This window comes from Podarcis bocagei (genome assembly GCF_964188305.1).
Source record: "Podarcis bocagei genome assembly, chromosome: 7".
Lineage (NCBI taxonomy): Eukaryota > Metazoa > Chordata > Lepidosauria > Squamata > Lacertidae > Podarcis > Podarcis bocagei.
In genome coordinates, this window is record NC_138132.1 from 27147616 (window position 1) to 27170643 (window position 23028).

At 44.8% G+C, this 23028-nt stretch overlaps 1 long non-coding RNA gene across 3 annotated transcripts; it reads right to left on the reverse strand.

Moving 5' to 3' along the window:
- Window positions 1-9823: 9823 nt before the first annotated feature.
- Window positions 9824-23016, reverse strand: LOC308591833. 3 transcript variants are annotated; one of them, XR_014010277.1, is made up of 4 exons: window positions 22813-23016; window positions 22354-22420; window positions 12739-12959; window positions 9824-10567 (listed from the first exon to the last, which is right to left on the reverse strand). It is a non-coding gene; the product is annotated as an uncharacterized lncRNA (long non-coding RNA). The 3 variants fall into 3 exon arrangements; XR_014010278.1 differs by lacking the exon at window positions 9824-10567 and having other exon boundaries at window positions 11231-12959; window positions 22354-22457; window positions 22833-23016; XR_014010279.1 differs by lacking the exon at window positions 9824-10567 and having other exon boundaries at window positions 11231-12959.
- Window positions 23017-23028: the final 12 nt, after the last annotated feature.

Consider the following 23028-nt stretch of genomic DNA (forward strand, 5'->3'; position numbering starts at 1 on the left):
TAGCAACACCAGCCATGGCCTGGCTTCCCATGGATCTACCTCAAAGGCAATTCCTGAAAAAGTTATGTGTGACCAAAAACAAAGGGGCGTGTAACGTTTTTCTGTTTGAGCACACGCTCGGTATAGTCAAAGCCTTGCACAGTTGCAGGCGATCAATTTGGACTGTTTTATCTTTCAAATGAGTTAGCTTTGGCACACGCCACCCCCAACCGGTGGCAGCTGGTGACCATTGAGAGTGGAGGGACAAGAGGTAGGGAAGTCAACAGGAGGTGGAGCCACAGCCAATGATAGGCAGAGCCCATTTGCCTTCCTGCACACCCATCAACTGCCCTGGAAAAATTGGGACATCCCACTCCCCCCTGTGAAAGTATGGTGTCTGTTTTGGGTGCCTTGCTCTCTCGCAATTTCGGGCTCAGTCCCGCCCTGAAAAAAGCACTTTTTCGGGTCTGTGATCTCGTGCGGTGCCCCCAAACATGTGCTTTTTGGGTGCCGTGCCCGAGAATAGTGCTTTTTCCAGGTCATGTGATTTCAGACCTGGAAGATGGTGCTTTGAATTTGGGCCACACCACGTTGGAGGGTAAGCTTCCTGCTAAGTTCTACAAGGGCAATACTGAGAGATGGAGAAGGGAGAGGTTGACAGGCTGGGTTGCCTCTGAGGCTGGTTGTCAGTAAGAAGGCAGGCTGGAGCTAGCAGTGGGCAGACCGAGGTTGGTGGGGCAGTGCCCCATTTGCCATAATGGACTAGCCTTCACTGCTCCCTACATATGTGGCTTAGCACTTGCTTACTTAGGTAGCACCTCAGAAGGAGAGTTGTGCCATGCAAGCAATTTCCCTAACGTGGCTGAAATTGCAGCGTATGCACAATGTGGGCTTTTGGGCTGTGTGTTCAGCAAGGCCTTGAACGTGCCTCCCTTTGTGTTGCCACACGCACCGGCTTTATTGCAGTAGGCAACGAGTAGCCGGGTATTGTTGTAGTCTGTCGTTAATGCATGGTGATTACATAAATGGCTTGCATTCCTTAATGCAGCTAATTAAGGAACCCAACCAGCAGCAAGATCAATGATGCAAGTGCCACGCTAAAATAAAGGGAACCTGAATATCTTGTGCTCCTCCTCCTGTTCATGGCACTTATGCAGGAGGGCTCTTTGCTGAGTCGTGTCCTATAAAACACTAAATCCAGACAAGGGCTGCATCTGCACTGTGCATTTAAAGCACTATATCTCTTTAAATAAACATGGTGGATTTCCCCCCCAAAGGATCCTGGGAGTTGTAGTTTGTTTAGGGTACTGAGAGTTGTTAGGAGACCTCTTCTTCCCCACGCAGAGCAACAGTTCTCAGAGTGGTAGAACAATCAATCCCTTTTCTTTTTTTTCTTTTTTTATATAGATTTTTTATTGCGTTTTTTTTCACAGGTTAACAAATTTGTTTACATGGCAACATACAAGAAACATTTTTTATATATATGTATATGAAGAAAAATAAACAAAGAAAAAATACTAAGAAACTTTCCTTAACGTCCTTCAACAGTCCTTCAACTTTTGGACCTCCTCACATCCTCTCAGCATTGCATTCATTGTTCTAGCCAGTTCAGCAATTTGTTATCTTGTTTCCCATCTTATTATACCTTTAAATATATTATGTTACCAATTTCAAAAATTTGTAATTTAATTTTAAGACTCTTAATAAACATAATATTTTGTTTCAAATATGTCTCGTTTTTTCCATCAATGCTTACTTTATCATTTGCTTAAAATAAAATGCAGAAGCATAATGTTTCTTAATCGTGCGCTATCTTAACATTCAAACAACTTATAATGTTTTTGCAAATAGTCCTTAAATTTTTTCCAGTCCTCCTCCATTGTTTCTTCGCTCAGATCTCGGATTCTGCCAGTCATTTCTGCCAACTCCATGTAGTCCATCAACTGCGTCTGCCAGTCCTCCAGTGTGGGTAAATCTGGTGTTTTCCAGAACTTAGCGATGAGAATCCTAGCTGCTGTGGTTGCATACATAAACAAGGTTCTGTCCTTCTTTGGCACCTTCCGGTCCACCATGCCCAGGAGAAAGGCCTCTGGTTTCTTAGAAAAGGTATATTTAAATACAGTGGTGCCTCGCAAGACGAAATTAATTCGTTCCGCAATTCTCTTCGTCTTGCGGGTTTTTCGTCTTGCGATGCACGGTTTCCCATAGGAATGCATTGAAAATCAATTAATGCGTTCCTAGGGAAACCACCTTCAGACCAGGTCCGGGGACAGTCTGTCCCCGGACCTCTTCTGAAGGCTGGGGGGGGGGGGAACAAGGGCTTTTCTTACCACCCCCAGCATTTTAAAAAACCTTGGGACAGCGGAGGACTTCTCCGCTGTCCGGGCGATCTTAAAATGCTGGCGGGCGGCATTTTAAAATCGCCCCGGACAGCGGAGGACTTCTCCGCTGTCCGGGGCGATTTAAAAGCCCCTGGGAAGGCAGGCAGGGGGGAGCAAAGACTTTTGCCCCCTGCCCGCCTTCAGAAGGTGTTCCCACCCCCCCGCCCGGCTTCGCAGCAGCGCTACGAAGCCCGGCAGCTGGGGCAGCTGTTCCCGCCCCCCTCCCCCCTTCGGAACATCGTTCCGAAGTGGGGCGGCTGGGGCAGCTGTTCCCGCCCCACCTCCCCACTTCGGAACAGCGTTCCGAAGTGGGGCGGATGGGGCAGCTGTTCCCGCCCCACCTCCCCTCTTCGGAACATCGTTCCGAAGTGGGGCGGATGGGGCAGCTGTTCCCGCCCCCCCTCCCCCCTTCGGAACATCGTTCCGAAGTGGGGCGGATGGGGCAGATGTTCCCGCCCCCCCTCCCCCCTTCGGAACATCGTTCCGAAGTGGGGCGGCTGGGGCAGCTGTTCCCGCCCCACCTCCCCCCTTCGGAACATCGTTCCGAAGTGGGGCGGCTGGGGCAGCTGTTCCCGCCCCCCTCCCCCCTTCGGAACATCGTTCCGAAGTGGGGCGGATGGGGCAGCTGTTCCCGCCCCACCTCCCCCCTTCGGAACATCGTTCCGAAGTGGGGCGGATGGGGCAGCTGTTCCCGCCCCACCTCCCCCCTTCGGAACATCGTTCCGAAGTGGGGCGGATGGGGCAGCTGTTCCCGCCCCCCCCCCTTCGGAACATCGTTCCGAAGTGGGGCGGCTGGGGCAGCTGTTCCCGCCCCACCTCCCCACTTCGGAACAGCGTTCCGAAGTGGGGCGGATTGGGCAGCTGTTCCCGCCCCCCTCCCCCCTTCGGAACATCGTTCCGAAGTGGGGCGGCTGGGGCAGCTGTTCCCGCCCCCCCTCCCCACTTCGGAACATCGTTCCGAAGTGGGGCGGATTGGGCAGCTGTTCCCGCCCCCCTCCCCCCTTCGGAACATCGTTCCGAAGTGGCGCGGCTGGGGCAGCTGTTCCCGCCCCCCCTCCCCCCTTCGGAACATCGTTCCGAAGTGGGGCGGATGGGGCAGCTGTTCCCGCCCCACCTCCCCCCTTCGGAACATCGTTCCGAAGTGGGGCGGATGGGGCAGCTGTTCCCGCCCCCCCCCCTTCGGAACATCGTTCCGAAGTGGGGCGGCTGGGGCAGCTGTTCCCGCCCCACCTCCCCACTTCGGAACAGCGTTCCGAAGTGGGGCGGATTGGGCAGCTGTTCCCGCCCCCCCTCCCCCCTTCGGAACATCGTTCCGAAGTGGGGCGGCTGGGGCAGCTGTTCCCGCCCCCCCTCCCCCCTTCGGAACATCGTTCCGAAGTGGCGCGGCTGGGGCAGCTGTTCCCGCCCCCCCTCCCCCCTTCGGAACATCGTTCCGAAGTGGGGCGGCTGGGGCAGATGTTCCCGCCCCCCGCTTCGGAACAGCGTTTTAAAATGCTGGGGGTCGGCAGCGAACACTCCCGACCCCCAGCATTTTAAAATCTCCCCGGGACAGAGACTTCTCTGCTGTCCCTTGGAGATTTTAAAATGCTGGGGGTCGGCAGCGAACGCTTTGCTCCCGCCCGCCAGCATTTTAAGATTGCCCGGGGCAGGCGGGGGGGAAGGCAGGCGGGGGGAGCAAAGACTTTTGCCCCCCGCCGGCCTTCAGAAGAGGTCCTCTTCTGAAGGCCGGCTGTGGGCGAAAGTCTTTGCTCCCGACCGCCAGCATTTCCCTATGGGCTTTCGTCTTGCGATGCAAGCCCATAGGGAAATTCGTCTTGCGAAGCGCCTCCAAAACAGAAAACCCTTTCGTCTTGCGGGTTTTCCGTCTTGCGAGGCATTCGTCTTGCGGGGTACCACTGTACCTTTTTCAGCTCATTATGTATCATTTCCCAAAAGGCCTTTACTTTCGGGCAGGTCCACCAGAGGTGAAAGAATGTCCCTTCTGCCTCCTTGCATTTCCAACACTTATTATCAGAAAGATGATATATTTTAGCCAACTTGACTGGGGTCATGTACCACCGGTATACCATTTTCATAATGTTCTCTTTCAAGGCACTACATGCCGTGAATTTCATACCGGTGTTCCATAACCTTTCCCAGTCCTCAGACATAATGTTGTGTCCTACATCCTGTGCCCATTTAATCATAGCAGATTTAACTGTCTCATCCTGTGTGTTCCATTTAAGCAGCAAGTCATACATCCTTGAAAGTACCTTAGTCCTTGGTTCTAGTAACTCCGTCTCCAGTTTCGATTTCTCCAACTGGAAACCCACTTTTTTATCCATTTTGAATACCTCTTGAATTTGAGCATAATGTAACCAATCTCGCACCTTACCTTTTAGTTTGTCCTGGCTTTGGAGCTTCCAATTATCTCCAACTCTTTCAATCAATTCCCAATATTTTGGCCAATAGGCCTCCATATTGGGCCTTTTTTTAGAAATCTTAGCTTCCACAGGTGATAACCACCTCGGGGTCTTACTTTCTAATAGATCCTTATACTTCATCCAGACGGCAAAAATTGATTTTCTGACAATATGGTTTTTAAACAGTTTGTGAATCTTCGCCTTGTCATACCACAAATATGCATGCCAACCATACACATTGTCAAACCCTTCCAGATCTAGGACATCGGTGTTTTCCAACAGAAACCAATCCTTCAACCAGCTGAAGGCTGCAGCTTCGTAGTACAACCTTAAGTCCGGCAGGGCAAATCCCCCTCTGTCTTTTGAGTCGGTTAGTATTTTAAATTTTATTCGGGGCTTTTTGCCCTGCCAGACAAACTTAGAGATATCCTTCTGCCATTTTCCAAAGCATTCCATTCTGTCCACGACCTGAAGGGTTTGAAATAAGAATAACATTTTTGGCAAAACACACATCTTTATAGCTGCGATTCGGCCTGACAAGGTAAGTTTCAATCTTGACCATATATCCAAGTCTTTTTTGATTTCCAACCAACATTTTTCATAGTTATCTTTGAAAAGATTTAAATTTTTAGTGGACAAGGATACTCCCAGGTATTTCACTTTTTTAACCACACTTAACTCTGTCTCTTTCTGATACCCCTCTATCTCTGTAGGTGTCAGATTTTTAACCAAAACCTTAGTTTTTTGTTTGTTTAACTTAAATCCCGCCACCCGACCAAACTCCAGGATAAGTTCCAAAACTCTTTTTGTGCTAGATTCTGGCTCCTGTAATGTCAAGACTAAGTCATCTGCGAAAGCTTTCAGTTTGTATTGTTTCGCTCCGACCACTATACCTTGCACCAACTGGTCCTCCCTAATCATATTCAGCAATACCTCCAGAACAGAAATAAATAGCAGAGGGGATAAAGGGCACCCCTGTCGTGTCCCTTTTTCAATTCGAAGTTCTTCCGATACCACATTGTTCACTATCAGTTTAGCTTTTTGTTCTGCATAAATTGCTTCTAATCCATTTTCAAACCCCCGTCCCACTCCCATCCCTTTCAAGTTCTTCTTCATAAACATCCAAGAAATGTTGTCAAATGCTTTCTCCGCATCAATAAAGATTAAAGCAGCCCTTGTGTTTCTAATTCGTAACAGCTCCAATATATCAATAATGTTCCTGGTATTGTCCGACATGTGTCTACCAGGGAGAAAGCCTGCTTGGTCCTTGTGAATTACTTCATTTAATACATTTTTAAGTCTACTTGCTAAAATGTCTGCAAATATTTTGTAATCCACATTCAGGAGTGAGATGGGACGGTAGTTCTTAAGCTGAGTCTTTTCCCTTTCTGACTTGGGAATCAATGTGATGAATGCTTCTTTCCACGTTTCCGGTGCCTTTCTCCCCTCCATGATCTGGTTACAAACCTCCAACAACGGTTGTATCAAGAAATCCTTCAAAGTCTTATAATATTTGGAGGTGAGTCCGTCCGGGCCTGGAGATTTGCCCAGCTGCATGTTTTGGATGGCACCTTCAATTTCCTGTTGAGTTATTTTGCTGTTAAGGATTGATCTTTTATCTTGGCTTATTTTAGGTAGTCCATTTGTTTCCAGAAATTGGTCCATTTCCGATTCTTTCTGAGGCCCCTGTGCGTAAAGCTCTTTGAAATATCTGTGGAAACACTTTCTTATTTCTTCTGGTTTCTGAACTATTTTTCCTTGAATCTCCAAATTTGTAACCGTATTTAACTTTTGTCTTTTTTTCAATTGCCAAGCCAGCAACTTTCCACATTTATTTGCTGATTCAAACGATCTCTGCTTCATTTGTTTGATTTTCCACTCAATCTCTTGATTGATCAGTTTCGAATATTGTGCTTGATGAAATTTGATCTCTCTTAGCACCTCTTTTGACTTTGGTTTAATTCTCAGCTTTTTCTCTCCTTCACTTATTTTCTCTAAAATTTTTTCTTTTTTTCTATTCCAATATTTTCTTTTTATCGAATTCTGTTGAATCAGAAACCCTCTCATTACAGCTTTACTTGCGTCCCAGATTGTTCTTTTCTCCACCGTAGTGTTCAAATTTATTTCAAAGTAGTCCTTTAATGTTTTTTGGGCCTTCTTCACAATCTCTTGATCTCTTAACAAGGTGTCATTCATTCTCCATCTGAAGGATCCAGTTGGAAAAAGTCTCAGTTCCATTTTTAAGGCATTATGGTCGGAGCAGGTTTTTGGGCAGATTTCCACTTTTCTCGTTTTCGGAGCCAGCCCTCTAGATATCCAAATTTGGTCGATTCGTGTCCATGACAAGTGGGCCTCAGAATAGAAGGTTCCTTCTTTACCCAAGGGGTTCCTTGTCCTCCAGATGTCAATCAAGTCCATATTGTCTGTCATTTCAAAAAAGGTTTTAGGGAGTCTGCCGTCTGTTGTCAAGTTTTGATTTTGGGATTTGTCCATATTTGTAGACACCACCCCATTCATATCTCCCATCACAATGATATTAGCATAGTCCAAATAGTCCATCATTGTCTCATGCAGCTTCTTGTAGAATTCTGATTTTCCATCATTTGGCGCATAAATTCCTAATATCAAAATCTTCTCTCCTTGTGTTTGAATTTCAATTGCGAGAATTCTTCCATAATCATCTTTAAATAAAAATTTTGGCGACAGGTTCTCCTTTGCATAAATTACAACACCTCTTTTTTTAACTTTGTCTGATGAGATAAATTCTTGACCAAGTCTTTTATTGATTAATACTTTCCTGTGGAGCCTAGTCACATGTGTTTCTTGCAAACATATTACATCCAATTGTTCTTTTTTTAGGATATGAAATATCCTTCTCCTTTTTTCCGGAGAATTCCCGCCATTTATGTTCCAACTAAGTAGCTGCAGAGACATCCTGTTTTATTTAAAATGTTCTTAAAATGGGGTGTCTTCCTTTTTCTCAGATCCCGAGGGTGTAGGCGTTGGCCCACTTCCGGGCAGTATTGGTGCTGGTAAACCTGGAAGCCAATCCGCTCCTTTTTGGAGATCTTCTCCGTGGTCGTGAAGGAACTTTTGGTTATCTTCAGGTGTTCTTATTTTAACCTTCCTTTCTTTGTAGGTGAAGGATAATCCCTGTGGAAACTCCCACCTATAGGGAATTGCGTTGTGTCTCAGCAATTTTGCTAATTCTGTATAGGTGGCTCTAAGGTCCAGCAGTTGCCTCGGGATATCTCTGTAAATTCCCACCCTTTTGTCTTGTATTTCAATTGCTTTTTTGAAATGAAGGCCTAGGATCTTGTCTCTCTCTTCCTTTGTTCTTAAAATTATCAAACAGTCTCTGGATCTGTCTTTCCTTACCAGTCTTCCCAGTCTATATGCCGAGACTATCCTGAAATCTGTATCTTCCTTTAAACCCCAGAACTTCGAGAATTCCTGTGTTAAGTATCCAATCAAGTCTCCTTGCTCGAGTTCCGGGATGCCTCTCAATTTGATGTTGCTCTCGCGGTTTTTCAATTCCACCATTGACAGATAGACTTGTTGTTCACCCACCTGTTTGTGCAGGGGCCTAACTTCTCCTTTTATTTCTTCAACCTCTTTTTGTAGAACTCCCACTTTCTGGATTGCTTCTCCAGCTAATTCCCGATTTTCCGCTGTTGCTCCTTGCAATTTCTCTATGGCTTGCGTGTGCTGGGAAACTTGGTCAGTCAATTTTTGAATCGAGGAAGTTGCTTTATCTATCTTCACAGACTGATCGTCCACCTTCTGGTTTAGACTTGATAATTGCTCCAATATTTGTTTTAATAGTGTATCTGACCCACCTGCTGCCATATCTTCCTCAGTGGACTTCTCAGTTGTTTCCCCTTGTTCTCTATGGGTCACCAGTACAGCTGGAACCGACGAACGGCGTCCTTGGGTCAACGTTGTTTGTACAAATTGTCTTCTTTCCTTTTCTTTTTCCTTAGCCTCTTTAGTTTCCTTTGCTTTAGATGCTCTTGTTCTCCCTGCACCACTCATTACACATCTGTCAATGTTCAAGGTCAAATTGTCTGTTGTTCCATGGGAAAGGCAAATTCAGAAGTAAACAACCAGTGAGATGGAATTCAAAACAAAAGTCAGTTCCCAGGATTTTATAATCCGAAAGCCCTGTAGGGGGAGTACCACCAGGTTTCAAAGACAAAGAAGGAAGTAATCCGCCATTAAAGTTCCAAATTGTTTCAAAACAGTAGATTCATTAGTCCAAAAGTCCCTTCATAAACTCAAAGTTTCCCAAAGCACCTTTTATAGATCAACAAAGTTTCATGAAAGGTGCTTGTAACAGTATCCCATTCAGTCTTTTCTGCTCAAATATAACAGTTACGTTTCAGCAAAGTTTGCAACTGTTTCCGCAGTTTGACACAGTCTCTCTCTCTGGCAGCCCGACAATCTGGCTCTTTAAAAAAGACAGCCCAAAGGAGAAAAAAGATAGGAGGAAAGTCACCATTTACTACTTCTTTTAGTCAATGTCCATTTCCACCTTCAGCTCAGTAAAATAAGCAGATCTTATAGCACGAAAAAGTTTAAGCTTCCCACAGTCCCGTTTCAAACGCTTCCGTTTTTAAAAGCTTTGCTTTGATCTTGTCAGCAATGTCGGAAGACGGACTTCCCTTTTCTCGTCTCCCGCTTTCAGCCAAATTTACCGAATTTCTTCTGCCAAATTTAAAACCCCTTTACTCACGGGTATGTTGCTTGCAGTTTAGCGTTGATTTTAGGAAGAAGGATCAGCGCTCATCTGTAACAGCCGCGCGGCTTCGCTTCCGCGGAAAGAGCGATGAACTCACAGCACCGCTACCCCTCCTTCACTCCGGGTCTCCTTACGGGGTCCCTTCTGTGTTTTCGGAGCAGCTTCTGGTGCCCGCCGAGTCCCACGGCCACGGGCTCCCTCTACCCGTGGTTTATCTTGATGGGTCGTCGCTATGCCGCAGCGAACGACCCTTTTCCGCGGAGCCCCTCTTCAGAGCTCGAAGAGGACCGCCATTACAGTTTCGCGCCGCCCCCGGAAGTCCAATCAATCCCTTTTCTCAGCAAATTTGGTTATTGTAGCTCTGTGAGTGGGATAGGGGTCTCCTAACAACTCTCAGCACCCTTGACAAATTACAGCTCCCAGGATTGTTTAAGGCAAACCATGGCTGTTAGAGTGATATCACAGTGTTTCAAATGTGGATGTTGATAAAGTTGGCAAGAAATGAAATCCTATTGCCATGAATTGGAGCCGAGAGCCAGTGTGATGTAATGGTTGGCATGTCAGACTAGGGGTGTCTTCAGACTGTCAATGTTGCCTGGGAGGAATTAAGGTCTTATCCATACTTCCTCTTGTCCTGCTGCTTTCCTCCAGGGAAAGCTACTCTTTAGCATTCAGTCAGAGCAAATGGCAATCTGGGTTTTCTCTGGATTGACGTTTTCTCTGACTTAGCACTAAACAGGAAGCTTTCTCTGGGAAAATATCAGAGCCAGAGGTAAACCTCTCAGAACCCTGCTTTCTACGCATGAGACAAGCGTGGACGAGTCCTAAGTCTACACAATTATTGTTAAATCATTTGTAGTAATTTTCCCATAAAAAGCATCCCATTAACATTTCAAATCATAATCCAATTAAAATAAAAAACTAAAATTAAAAAAAACCAAATTATCATCCAAATTATAATTATTAATTTTCCAGGGCTTCCCATAGTCTGGACCTTGAAGCATCTCCAGATCTCAGTCCTGCCTCTCCTCGTTGTTTCCATATTTTCCACATCTCGATTAAGTCTACACAATTAAAGTGGATTAAAACACACTGTCACCCCATTGCAACAAATCCACTTAAACAAACCCACTGACATTTTGGAAAATGATAAGGAAATGCATTGAAAAGTGTGGGATGAATGCATGATTAATGGGAAGAAATGCAAACATCCCACAAACAAATCTGGATGAATGCAGAATGAAAGCTCATTGTCATATAACCTCCTTGTAAATAAATTGGAAGCAATGCTCAGTAAAGACTGTCCAAGCAGTATCAGCATGAATGCTGAATAAATAGGCTCTCTGGAGGAACTTAGGGACTTGAGGAGACATGGGGTCAAATCCTTCACTCAACCATAAGAACATCAGAAGAGTCTGCTGAATCAGGCTAGTGGCCCATGCAGTCCAGCAGCCTGTTCTCACAGTGGCCAATCAAATGCCTGTGGGAAGCCCGCCAGCAGGAGGTGAGCGCAAGAGCACTTTCCCTTCCTGTGGTTTCCAGCAACTGGACTATGGAGGCAGAGCATAACCACAGAGAGCTTTATCAACCATAAATTTGTCTTCATTAGCAAGAAGCTCACCAGGTAAGCTGTCTGGAGGGAAGGTAGGATATCACTGCACTGAACGAGTAAAATAATCTGCAATAAATAAACAATCATTTGGACAGTTCTTGTATTGGATTCTTCTCTGTGCCTTTTATGGTCAGGGGTTCCTTTACCTTTACTTTATGGTTTTCAAACTAGGCAAATAATTGATATAGTGGACAATCCAAGAGCCCCGATACAAATTATCCACCGGAGGATCATTGTTTAGAAAAGTAGGAATGTGAGGTTTCTCCAAAAATTGCATCACTTCTTAACCCCAATCCACATCTTCAATATGAGGCTGCAGTGGACAATCCAAGAACATTTAAAATGCTGCATTTGAAATTGCCAAGTGAGGTGCTATCCCTCCTTGTGGGGGGGAGAGCCGATCTCAGTCTCCATCTACTCAGCAGAGAAACTTAGGACTCATCTGCCCCCTCACAGAGATGCAATTCCCAGAGCAGTTCAACCGTCAATCTCTCTTCCCAGGGAACTCTGGGAATTGTAGCTCTGTGTAAGGAATGGGGTTTCCAAACAATCCCCAGCACCCTTAACAAACTACAGTTTGCAGAATTCTCTGGGGAAGACATTACTATTTAAAACAGTATGGTATTGCTTTAAATGCACAGTGCAGATGGTGCCATAGAGTCATAAGGGTAGGAGGTGGTCTTGTAGGGCAACCCTCTGCTTGATGCAGGAAACTCAAAGAAGATCTCCTCCAACAAGTGGTTGTCCAGTCTCTACTAGAAGACCTCCAGAGAGGAAGAGGCCATCACATTCAACCAGGATCTACCCTCCAGAGACTTAAACTCATTAGATCTAGTTCTGCTCTCTGGGGCAACAAAGAAAAAGCAACAACATTTGCCCTCTTCTCTGTGACAGCCTTTCTGGTATTTGAAGAGAGTTGTCATGTCTTCTCCAACAAGCATGATATTAAGACATTCTGTTGTGCAAGAAGCATCAATGTGGTGTAGTGCAGTGTGCTTCAACCTAGGATCCCAATACATTGTTGGACCACAATTCCTATAATCCCCAGCCATCTTAGTCAAGGGTGGGAGTTGTGGTCCAACAACATTTAGAGACCCGAGGTTGAAGAACAGTAGGGCAGTGGATAGTCCTGAACTTCAGCCAAGAAGTGCTGGATTCCAATCCTCTCTCAACCTTGTGGCATAGTGGGCTGTCACTTTCTTTCAGGCCAACTTGAAAGGCTGAAATGGGGACAACTCATTCCTGAGCGGTTGTGGGTAACTAATCCATACAGCTGATCATCTCTGTAGCCCTTTCTGGAACCTGCTGCGATTTGTCTACATCCCTCTTGCTATAACTCTGTGATTCCCAAAAGCCATCTATCTAGTCCAGCATCCGGTTCTCACAGTGGCCCACCAGATGAGAAGACTGCAAGGAGGGTCTCAGTGCGGTGAGCAGCAACAACTATTTCCCACTTGTGAATCCCAGCAACTGGTATTCAGAGGCATAACGCCTCTGACAGTGGAGGGAGAAAGACAAGAGGAAGTTGAGAAAGACCGCCCTAGAGACTTGATCAAGGAAAAGTGGAGTAATGGCTTGATAGACTTGGATCCGGAATTTGCTGGCGACACAGAAATGGCCTACCTAGGCTTCATTTACATCCTTTTCCTCTGCGCTTCTCCACCTTTGCTGCTCCCAATCTTCCCTTTGTAGGAAAATTATAGAGTGTGGTCAGGGTATCTCTTAATTGGCTGCTGTCTGATAAGCCACATAGCTGGAATACTCTGTGCTGTCAGGTGTCACATGCAACCAACAGCTGGCGTGTTTAAGCCAGGCCTCCTTTGATGTCATCAGAGCTCCAGCATCTATGATTTAAACAACCACATACTTGTAAGCTGATAATGCATGTGTCATTCTCCCTCTCTTCCCTCCTCCTCCCTCCCCATGCTGCTGAGTTTGTGCTCACAGCTGGCTTTCAACTTCCTTGATGCAGTGGCCAACTTGGGGACTGTCATATTCCAAGGGTAATGGTTGGGGATTATGGGTCCTGGCATGATTTGCACATTCTCAAAGAGGCAGGCACTGTGCCCTACTTTGTAGAGGACAGTCCTCATATTTGAAGACTGCCTCCCCTCTTAAGAGCCCTCTTTCTGAAGCGCTGTCCAGTCCAAGCCTGCTTTAAAGATTATGAACCATATGAAGAGAGATCAACTTTCCAACTATCTGAAGATAACAATCTGAAGATAAACAACTACCCGACTTTTAGAAGACATCTGAAGGCAGCCCTGTTTAGGGAAGTTTTTAATGTTTGAAGTTTTATTCTGTTTTTAATGTTCTGTTGAAAGCCGCCCAGAGTGGCTGGGGAAACCCAGCCAGATGGGTGGGGTAGAAATAATAAATTTATTATTATTATTATTATTATTAACCCATCAACAGCACCCAAGGAGCAGGCTGAGCATGGACTCAGATCATAGAATCATAGAATCATAGAGTTGGAAGAGACCACAAGGGCCATCGAGTCCAACCCCCTGCCAAGCAGGAAACACCATCAGAGCACTCCTGACATATGGTTGTCAAGCCTCTGCTTAAAGACCTCCAAAGAAGGAGACTCCACCACACTCCTGATCACCTGATTGTATTCATATTTAAATCATAGCAATTATTTCTAGCCAATGTGGTGTAGTGGTTAGTGTTCTGGACAAGAGGCTGGGAGACCAGAGTTGTTCAAATCCCCACTTGGCTATTAACTGTAACTTGCCTGGTCATCCAAACCAGATAAGCTGTGGTTAATCTTAACTATGGTTTGTTGAAACAAATCATCTTCTAACCACAGTTGTGCAAGGTGACTTGTTTCAACAAACTATGTTTAGGTCAAAAACATTTTACAGTTCAGATGTAACACTAAACGTTGGTTAATTAATCTAGATTAGCCTCCCTGCAGCCAAAGGAGAAAAGCAGATGATGAAAGGTGTGAATCCATCTTCATACAGCTAACCCATGGTGTAGCTGTTGACACACAGTTTGATGTGATGTGTGAATTAGGACACAGGAAGACAGAACATTCTGGCTACAACAGTACTCAAAAAACAAGGTGCAAAGCTTAATTTAAAGAACAGAGTTGCACTTAACAGTATTGGATGATGGGGTTTCCCCTTCAGCATAGCAGTATAGTCCTGCATCCTAACATAGCAGCTTTTGTGATTGTCCCACATTAAGTCAGAACATGGAAATAGAGCTTAGTGACAGCACAATTCCACATATGTCTGCTCAGAAGGAAGTCCGCACAACATGACCAGATAAGCATTGTTATGCACACCCCAGTCTCGGAGGGATGAGAGATTTCAGAGGTTCCCAGCATGTACCTTAGAAGCAAGATCACTGGAGACTAAAGATGGTTCCTGTGATATGAAGATTTATTTACAGACACCAACACCCACACTTATTGAGCATAAGAAGGAAGCTATACAGCATCAACACTCCAACAGAACCTGCTCCATTAGTCTTCTAGAGCAGCATTTCCCAACCTTGGGCCTCCAGCTGTTTTTGGACTACAACTCCCATAATCCTCAGCTAGCAAGACCAGTGGTCAGGGATGATGGGAATTGTAGTTCGAAAACAGCTGGAGGCCCAAGGTTGGGAAACACTGTTCTAGAGGGCTCCCAATGCTATAGCTCTTGCAGAGGGTGAGTCATGCCTCTGTGTCTCTTTCGGCTCCAGCTTCAAGACTGCTGGTCTTTTGTTCTCTTTCAGAAATAGACACCTTGATGATATAACCTCCAGCCAAGAAAGAAAGGCATGCCCCCTGCCATAAGTTTGTTTCTGTAGCAACCCATCACTTGCACTTGGCCTCTCTGTAGTTTTGCAAAAGCCCACCATTCTCCCAACAAAAGGGAACCTGCCAGGCTACACTTGTCCACCTGGCTTGACCTTATTAGCAGTCTCTTTTTACAACCAGAGTCACAGGGTTGGGTGGGGCTCCAAAACGCATTTAGTCAAACTCAAATCTCATTACCGTAAGCATAGTATCATTGTGGACTTTATTCCCACCCCAACAATAGTGGTAAACTTACTTATATGGGAGAGTGTAGAGAGGTGCACTGAGGATATCATGGGAGTGGAGGGCCACGCATGCTTTATATAACCAGCTATTATTGCCATGAAGAATCAAGCCTGCTTCTATGTGTATCACTGCATTATGGATTCTGTTCCTTGGTCACACCAAAGGCTATCAGAATGTCAAAAAGGGGTTTGATGGTATGACGGTTGCTGGAGGCGGGGACCATCCTATCTTAAGATGATCGCTTGCTAATACTCATGGTGATCAATTGAAGTTCCCTAAATGGAAGCGATTTCATTTATTTAATACAGACCAATTGGTTTGCATGGTGCTTTCTGAAGAACAGGTAGGACTGGTCCCTATTCCAAAATAGAGGGAAGCAGAAGGGAGGAAGGAAATGGAGGCACAGGTAGCTAAGGAAAGAGAATTTCATTTACACATACTTTAACTTGGTTACACTGCAGGCTGGGTGGATGATCCAAAGGATTTCTGGGAAAGGTAATTTTGATGAGCAATTAAAAGGAATAAGGGAAATGGTTGAACTGAGGCAATACAGCAAACAGTTGCAGGCTCAAGGGAGCAGTGGGGAGAAATGAAGAGTTGTTTCAGGGAGCAGGAGACTTTTAGTAACTTCCTCTACCTAGGAAAGTGTTTAATGTTTGGTGTTTCTTATGATACTTTTCCATTTGTTGGAAGCCATCCAGAGTGGCTAGTGCAACTCAGTCAGATGGGTGAGGTACTATTACTACTACTACTACTACTACTACTACTACTACTACTACTATTACTATTCTTATTATTATATCCTCAGTGAATTGTCCAGCAGAGCTGTTTAGAGTGGCATGGTAAAATCTAGTGGAAGGGGTTGTCTGGGTAGGTCCAGGGGGTGGTCAATGCCTCACTATGGGAGGGAGTTATAGCAGCCACCTTGAAAGAGACAGAGGTGCAAAACCTCCTAAAGAGGTCCTTCGTGGATCCAGAGGTTTTAGAAAACTATCTTCCAATCTCTAACATTTCCTTTTGGGGCAAAGCGATCAAGGGGGTGGTGACTACCCAGCTGCAATATGCTTGGAGGAAACAGATTATCTAGATCCATTCCTGTCTGATTTCAGGCCTGCTTTGGGCACTGGAAAAGCCTTGGTTGTCTTGATTGATGACTGCTATCTTTTTGTTAAATTATATTTTTTCAGGTTTATACATTTCATTAATTTTACAATCATTTTTACACTTCCAAACTTGACTTCCTTCCCCCTTTTTCTATGGTTCCTTAAATTTATTTTTAATGTCTTCTGCATATCCAAATTAACTTAATTTGCTAATTTATTCATCTACTTTAAATATATACATGTATAAAACTTCAGGTTATTGCAATAATCCTGCCAATGTTCTTATCTGTTTACAATTTATCTGTAAATATTCAATAAACCATTTCCATTCTTTTAGAAAAAGATTGTTATCTTGATTTCTTATTCTTCTGGTAAGTTCTGCCATTTCTGCATATTCCCAAAGTTTTTGTATCCATTCTTCCTTTGCTGGGACTTCTGCTTCTTTCCATTTTGGGGTAGTAACATTCTTGCCGCTGTAGTATCATACATGAACAAGTTTCTATACAGTTTAGGTAGTTCTGTCCCTGTAATTCCCAAAAGAAAAGCTTCTGGGGTTGTTGTTTTTACAAACGTTATTTTAAACATCCTTTTCAATTCATTATATATCATTTCTCAGTAAGCTTTAACCTTACTACAAGCAACCCTATATGTTCTCCTCAACCCCTCAGTGGCTTTTGACACCATTGTCAGCGTTCTTCTGGAGTGACTCGAAAAAGGTGGGAGTTGAGAATTGGAAGTACTGTACTACTGTATTGCTGCTCCTACCTGCAGGATCACTACCAGAAAGTAGTTACAGATAGGTAGCCATGTTGGTCTGCCATAGTCAAAATAAAAAAATTCCTTCCAGTAGCACTTGACTGGAAAGAGAAGCTGCTGAATTGCAACTCATTACCAAACTTAAAACCATGGAGAGACCTGGTCTGAACAAAGACATTGGATTCTTATCTCATTATACACGACTAAGCCATTTTTCACCTTCTCACCCCTTGCCTTTTCCTGTAAGACCTATTGCAGTCGTTAAGAGTCGTCAACAGGCTCATCTCAGCTATCTGCCAATCTCCCATTTCCACCACCCTTCTGAGTAATACCCCTCCCCACCTTCTCACTATATAGAAGGATCTGGCAACTTCTGTTTCAGTGTATCTGAAGAAGTGTGCAAGCACACAAAAGCTCATACCAAGAACTAACTTAGTTGGTCTTTAAGGTGCTACTGGAAGGAATTTTTTTATTTTTACCAGAAAGTAGTACTAGGAGATTATTGCTCAGGGCCAAGGCTTTGGGGTTGTGTGGCCCCACAAGCATCTTTTCTGGTTCCTATGATGGTGACCCATGACAGGGCTTTTCCAGCGGCGATTCCTCATTTATAGAACACCCTCCCTAATGAGTTAGGTCTGTCTCCCTCATTATTGAATTTCAGAAGAAATTTTAGAAGACTCCTGTTTGCCCAGGCATTTGGTGGTTGAAAGACACTATTGATGACAGCCTTCGGAATGGCTGGGGCAACCCAGTCAGATGGATGGGGTATCATTATTTTTAAAATTATTATTATTATTATTATTACTTTTATTACTGGTTGTGAATGTTTCAAGTCTTTCCAGGATGTATTTAACAACCATTTTTAGAATTTTCTTTTTTTAAAAAAACAACTGCTGGTGGTGGTTGTTTTTAAAAATGTTTTACCATTGCCCCTGAGCTCCTTCAGGAGGAAGGATGGGATAGAAAAGAAATACATACATACATACATACATAGCCAAGGATGGTAGAGCTGAATGAGTAAAGGTTACAGTAATGGGCCCTACCTAATGGCTGGGAATCTCTCCTCCCTGCCTTTGGAAGGTGACCCCCTTCAGCAGTGTTGAGCAGCTTTTGAACAAAGAAGCTGAAAGAGATGGGAGCTGCCCAAAGGTAAATTGGCTTGAACTGCTCCACTTGCTTCCCTTTGGAAACGTGATGCAGGATTAGCAGGTATGCCATCGACTGTTGGAGTCTTCTCCCCCAAAGCAGTCTATTTGTATCCCTTCCCCAACCTGGTGCCTTCCCAGAAGTTATTGGGCTCCAGCCCCCATAAATCCCAGCCGTTTGGAGGGCACCAGGTTGGGGAAGGCTGAGTGAGCTGTAAAAGATGTACAGCAAAAACCCTGTCCTACTGCCCCTTCCTCTTCCGCTCCAGGAAATGGAAGTGCATAGCACTAAGACAGACAGGTAAGCAGACAGGCGAGAGACACAATAACACGAAGGTTTTCTAAGTTATGCAAAGAGCAGTTGTGGTAAACAGTATGCCACAATGTATTTAGAACATTCCTCTCAAGCGCAAGGTATCATTATGACAATAATGGAAGCCATGGGTTAAAAAAAGACACTTCCTGGACTGTTGGATGTTTACAGCCAAGGAGCAAACCAGCAAGGTTTCACCATGTTCCCTTGCAAATAAATCACCCTACTACAAAGACTTGCCTACGCAAGCTTTTCCGCAGAATTAGCAAGCCTCTGTGTACAGTACTCACACCCCTTAAATGCTAGTTAATTAACTACACGGCCATCTCTCTGTCCTTCTTCAACCTCATTTATTTTCTCCATTCAAGGACTTCTCATATCCTGCCTCTCTTCCAGTGAAGAGATTCAGAAACAGCTAACAGGCCTAGGGTGTGATTGTTTGCTTGTGATTGGCTGTGGTGATCTTTGTTTTCGTGTGTGGGTGAGGTGGGTGGGTGTTTTGGATCAGGTTAGCCATATTGATTTGTATGCTGTTGGTGGATTATTGTCACTGTCCTGTTGGGCTGTGTATGTGATAAAGGGGAGCCATACCGGGGTGAATGCGTCTTCTTCTGTTTGTCCCCGTGTCAGTTTCAGCTTATTAGTTAATTTTTCTAGTAGGGCTGTTTCCCATACTATTTGGTACCATTGGTCCATGCTTACTCCTGACAGGTCTATCCAGTGTCTGGTTATGCTGACACCAAACTCTACATACATTAAACATAATAGAAACACCGCCACCCGACCCCACCCCTATCCATCTTCCCCCTCTCCACCCCCCTTTCTTTTTTCTTTTCTTCTCCCCCTAATGCCTCAAAAAATGAAATGGATTTGTAAAAATGTTACATGGGAAAAAAAATACGAGGCACTACACTTCTGTAAAACAAGAAATTCCTGAATAAAATAAAAAAGGAACCCCCCCCCAAAAAAAGAAAAAAGAAACAGCTAACAGGAAAAAAGTTAAACGGAAACCAAGGTCATCTCAGTATTTTGCAGGAGGGAGTCAATTGCTTATTGGAAATGTAAGCCCCCCCCAAAAAAATCATTTTTTTAAAAAGCAAGCATTTTGCAGTTTGGAAAGTGATGGCGAAAATAATGGCTTAACAGGGAAATGAGGGGTAGATGGGGCTTGACGCTCATCAACCTGGGAAGGTAGCCCATCTAGAAGAAGGAAAACTCTGATCCTAAACTTCTTCACTCATTCATGCAAAAGGCTTTGGGAGTAAACCCTGAGGAAAAATCCATACCTACTGCCTTGTGGGACATCTTTGGGAGAAGAAAAGGCTAAGGAGTAAACCCTACACATATCTGGAGTGGAGTCCTTAAGATGGTTAGATGGCACCTTGTTCACCTCCTTGAGAGCCACTGCCAGTCAATGTCGACAAAACTGGGCTAGAAAAACTAATGGCATGATTGTGGATAGGTCAGTCGGTAGAGCATGAGACTCTTAATCTCAGGAATGTGGGGTCAAGCTCCACATTGGGCAAAAGATTCCTGCATTGCAGGGCGTTGGACTAGATGACCCTGGTGGTCTCTTCCAACTCTATGGCAGCCTCCTGTGTTTGGTGAGCACCTGTGGTATGAGGTTGCTTCACGATGCTGATGGTGATGCTGGAGCTCACTTCTCAGATGGTTGCTTCATTGCCACAAATGTTTTGCTGAATCAAATTACTGGCACAAGGGACTCATGACACCAGACCAGCCCTGCCCAACAAGATCTCTGAAGTTTATCTGGAGTTTGTGGGTCTTAAGACAAGTGGATCCTATTTCAAACATTCCTCTTACTATGAAGAATTGGAAGCATACGGTGCTGGCAAAATTAAACCAATGTGTGAATCAGGTCTGTTGGAATCGGCAGTGTTAACTTGTGTACAGTTTGTTAGAATCAAGGAGCAGGTATCCATTTGGAAACCGGTCCTGTAAGAATTAGTATCAGAAAAATGAGATATAAATAGCCTGTCAAAGCACTGAATCAGCAGAAGCCCCTCAAGGAAAGGAAAGGCATAAACACACACACACACACACACACACACACACACACACACACAGTGGCTGACTGGTGCTCTGGGCACATTACATGTCACAACACAATAGAGTACGATGACACTACATCAAAGTCAATTAAGTCACAATTTTGAAAGATAGGGAGGAGAAGGTACATTGCAAGAGAACCAGCAATGGCTCTTTTCAAAGCTCCTGGTAATGTAAATGAGCAAGTGCTTTCTGATTAGGCACTTTTTAAAGCAGGGGTAGGCAACCTATGGCTGCATGCAGCCCTTAGCCTAATTTCCCACCTTCTTCCCAAAGCCTACTTAGCACTTTCCCAGCATTAGGAAGGAGGTGGGAAGGCTCTAGGAGCCTGCCATAGTCCTTGTACTTCCTTCCCAAAGCCCGGCACCTCACTTTACTCCCAGTTTTGGGAAGGTGGTGTAAGGGCAGGGAGGGGTATCCAATTTTGGCCTGCCACAGGGCGCCATATTACCCTGGTGGGTAGTGAGGGAAGAGGCAATGGACTCTTCAAAGTGGGTGGCAGAGACAAAGAGAGAAAGAAAAGGGAGTGACAGAAAGAGAGAAACAATTCATAGAGAAAGAGGGAAGAGGGGTAACTCTGTCCATCTTTGGTTCCGGCTCCTGACAAATTACCCACATGCGAATGTGGCTTCAGCAGACCAAAGATTGCTCTTCCTTCCTTTAAAGGGAGGTTGGCTGGAGCAAAACACTTGAAACACAAATACGTTTTTTGTGCCTGGTGTGTTATGGGCAGAAGTACAATTAGTGTGATATGTTAGAAGGCACTGTGATGTATTAGTTTGTGTGCAGAAGCAGGACTGGGGAGACCAATGTTCGACTACCCACTCAGCCACGACATTCCTGGGTGACTTTGGATCAATCATTCCCTCTCAGCTTAAGCTTCCTCACAGAAAATAAAATGGGGCCATGAGTGTGTGTGAGAGAGAACCATGTATGTTCACACCCACACCATACATTTAGAGCCCACAGCATCTCCCAAAGAATCATAGGAACTGCACTTGGTCAATGGTGCTGGGAATTGTAGCTCTGTGGTGGGTAAACTACACTTCCCATGATTCAGGGGGGAAGGGACTATGTGCTTTAAATGTATGGTGTGGATGTGACCTATGCTGCCTTGGCTTCCATTGAGGAATATCAGGATATAAATGCAATAAATCATGATATTCCATGGAGGAATATCAGGATATAAATGGAAAGTGCATGCTCCTTTCCATATGAAGACAGGAAAGACTGCTACATGAATTTTACTTATGCTGCATTTTAATCCATCAAGTTGTCCCACCATCTCAGCCTTCTCCCAAAATGATTTCCCAAAGCAATGCTCTTCACCTGTCCAAGCTTCAAGCTTTCCATCACTTCCATGTGATCACAGCCAAGGAGGAGGGGGGCAGGGATGAGTGAGTCTGGTCGCCTCCAAGATGCCCAAGGCCCCTTAGCTAAATTTACAGAGGGTTTTGTTTTGTTTTTTAAAATTGTCACATTCCTACTCTTTCAACATTTCAAGATACAGAGACAAAACAAAAAACGTGCAAACAAGATTCCATCAGTTGCACACTAAATCTGCCTACAGTGTTCTGGTCAACTGCTGTAATCCAATACAGTTTTAGGAAATCTTAAACCCATTGAAATCAGGGGGTTTAACTCTGTGCTGGATTTTGTTCAGTCAGTTCAGACCCCAAAGGTAGGAAAAATGATTGATTGGCAGCTACCACTTATTTTATTAAGCACATTTAACAAATTACTTAACTGCAGACATAATAAAGGGATTAAATTTTGGCTTTTTTTATTTGTTGTTTTCTTAAACTAACCCACCTTGCATGCATGTACCCGGTTGGAAGGCTCCATCAGCACAAAATTCGTGCAGCACCCAATCACTTCCCTTCTTCTACTGCATCCCAAATCCTCCTCCCTTCCATCTGAAAACAAACAAACAAACCTCTTTTAAATGCATCTCTAGAAACTCCCCATACCTCACCATTCCATATATCTTCCCTCACACTTCTCACATCCAATCTTCATAAAGGCCAGTCAGTTTCAATATCCTGTCTTCTATTCCACACTATCTCCCCTTTCCAAGGTTAGACTTGGGTCAGGGCTGGATCGTGAGAAACACGAAGGCGAGAGTACTTCTAAGTATGTGCAAAGTACCGCCGCCCCCCCCCCCCTTCTCTCCACGACCTCTCTGAATAACCAGCATCAGCCAGGCTTATCTGTGCTTTTAAGACGATGGCCGTGAATTCCAGACCGGCTCCGAGCCCCGGCTACGCAGACTGCTCTAATTTCTATTTTACCTTTTAAGTCAGGTTGCTTTGAACAGCACTTCTGTCTCTTTAAACACAGCCTTCCGTACGCTGACCAATCAGAGACAGGATTCCCTTGACGTCCGAGCCGAGACTCAGCTGCCCTCTTCCAATACTTCATCACCGGCCCCTCCCCGCATATTTTCATTCGGATTGCTTAAAGGGGCAGGGCGCTATCGAAAGTGGG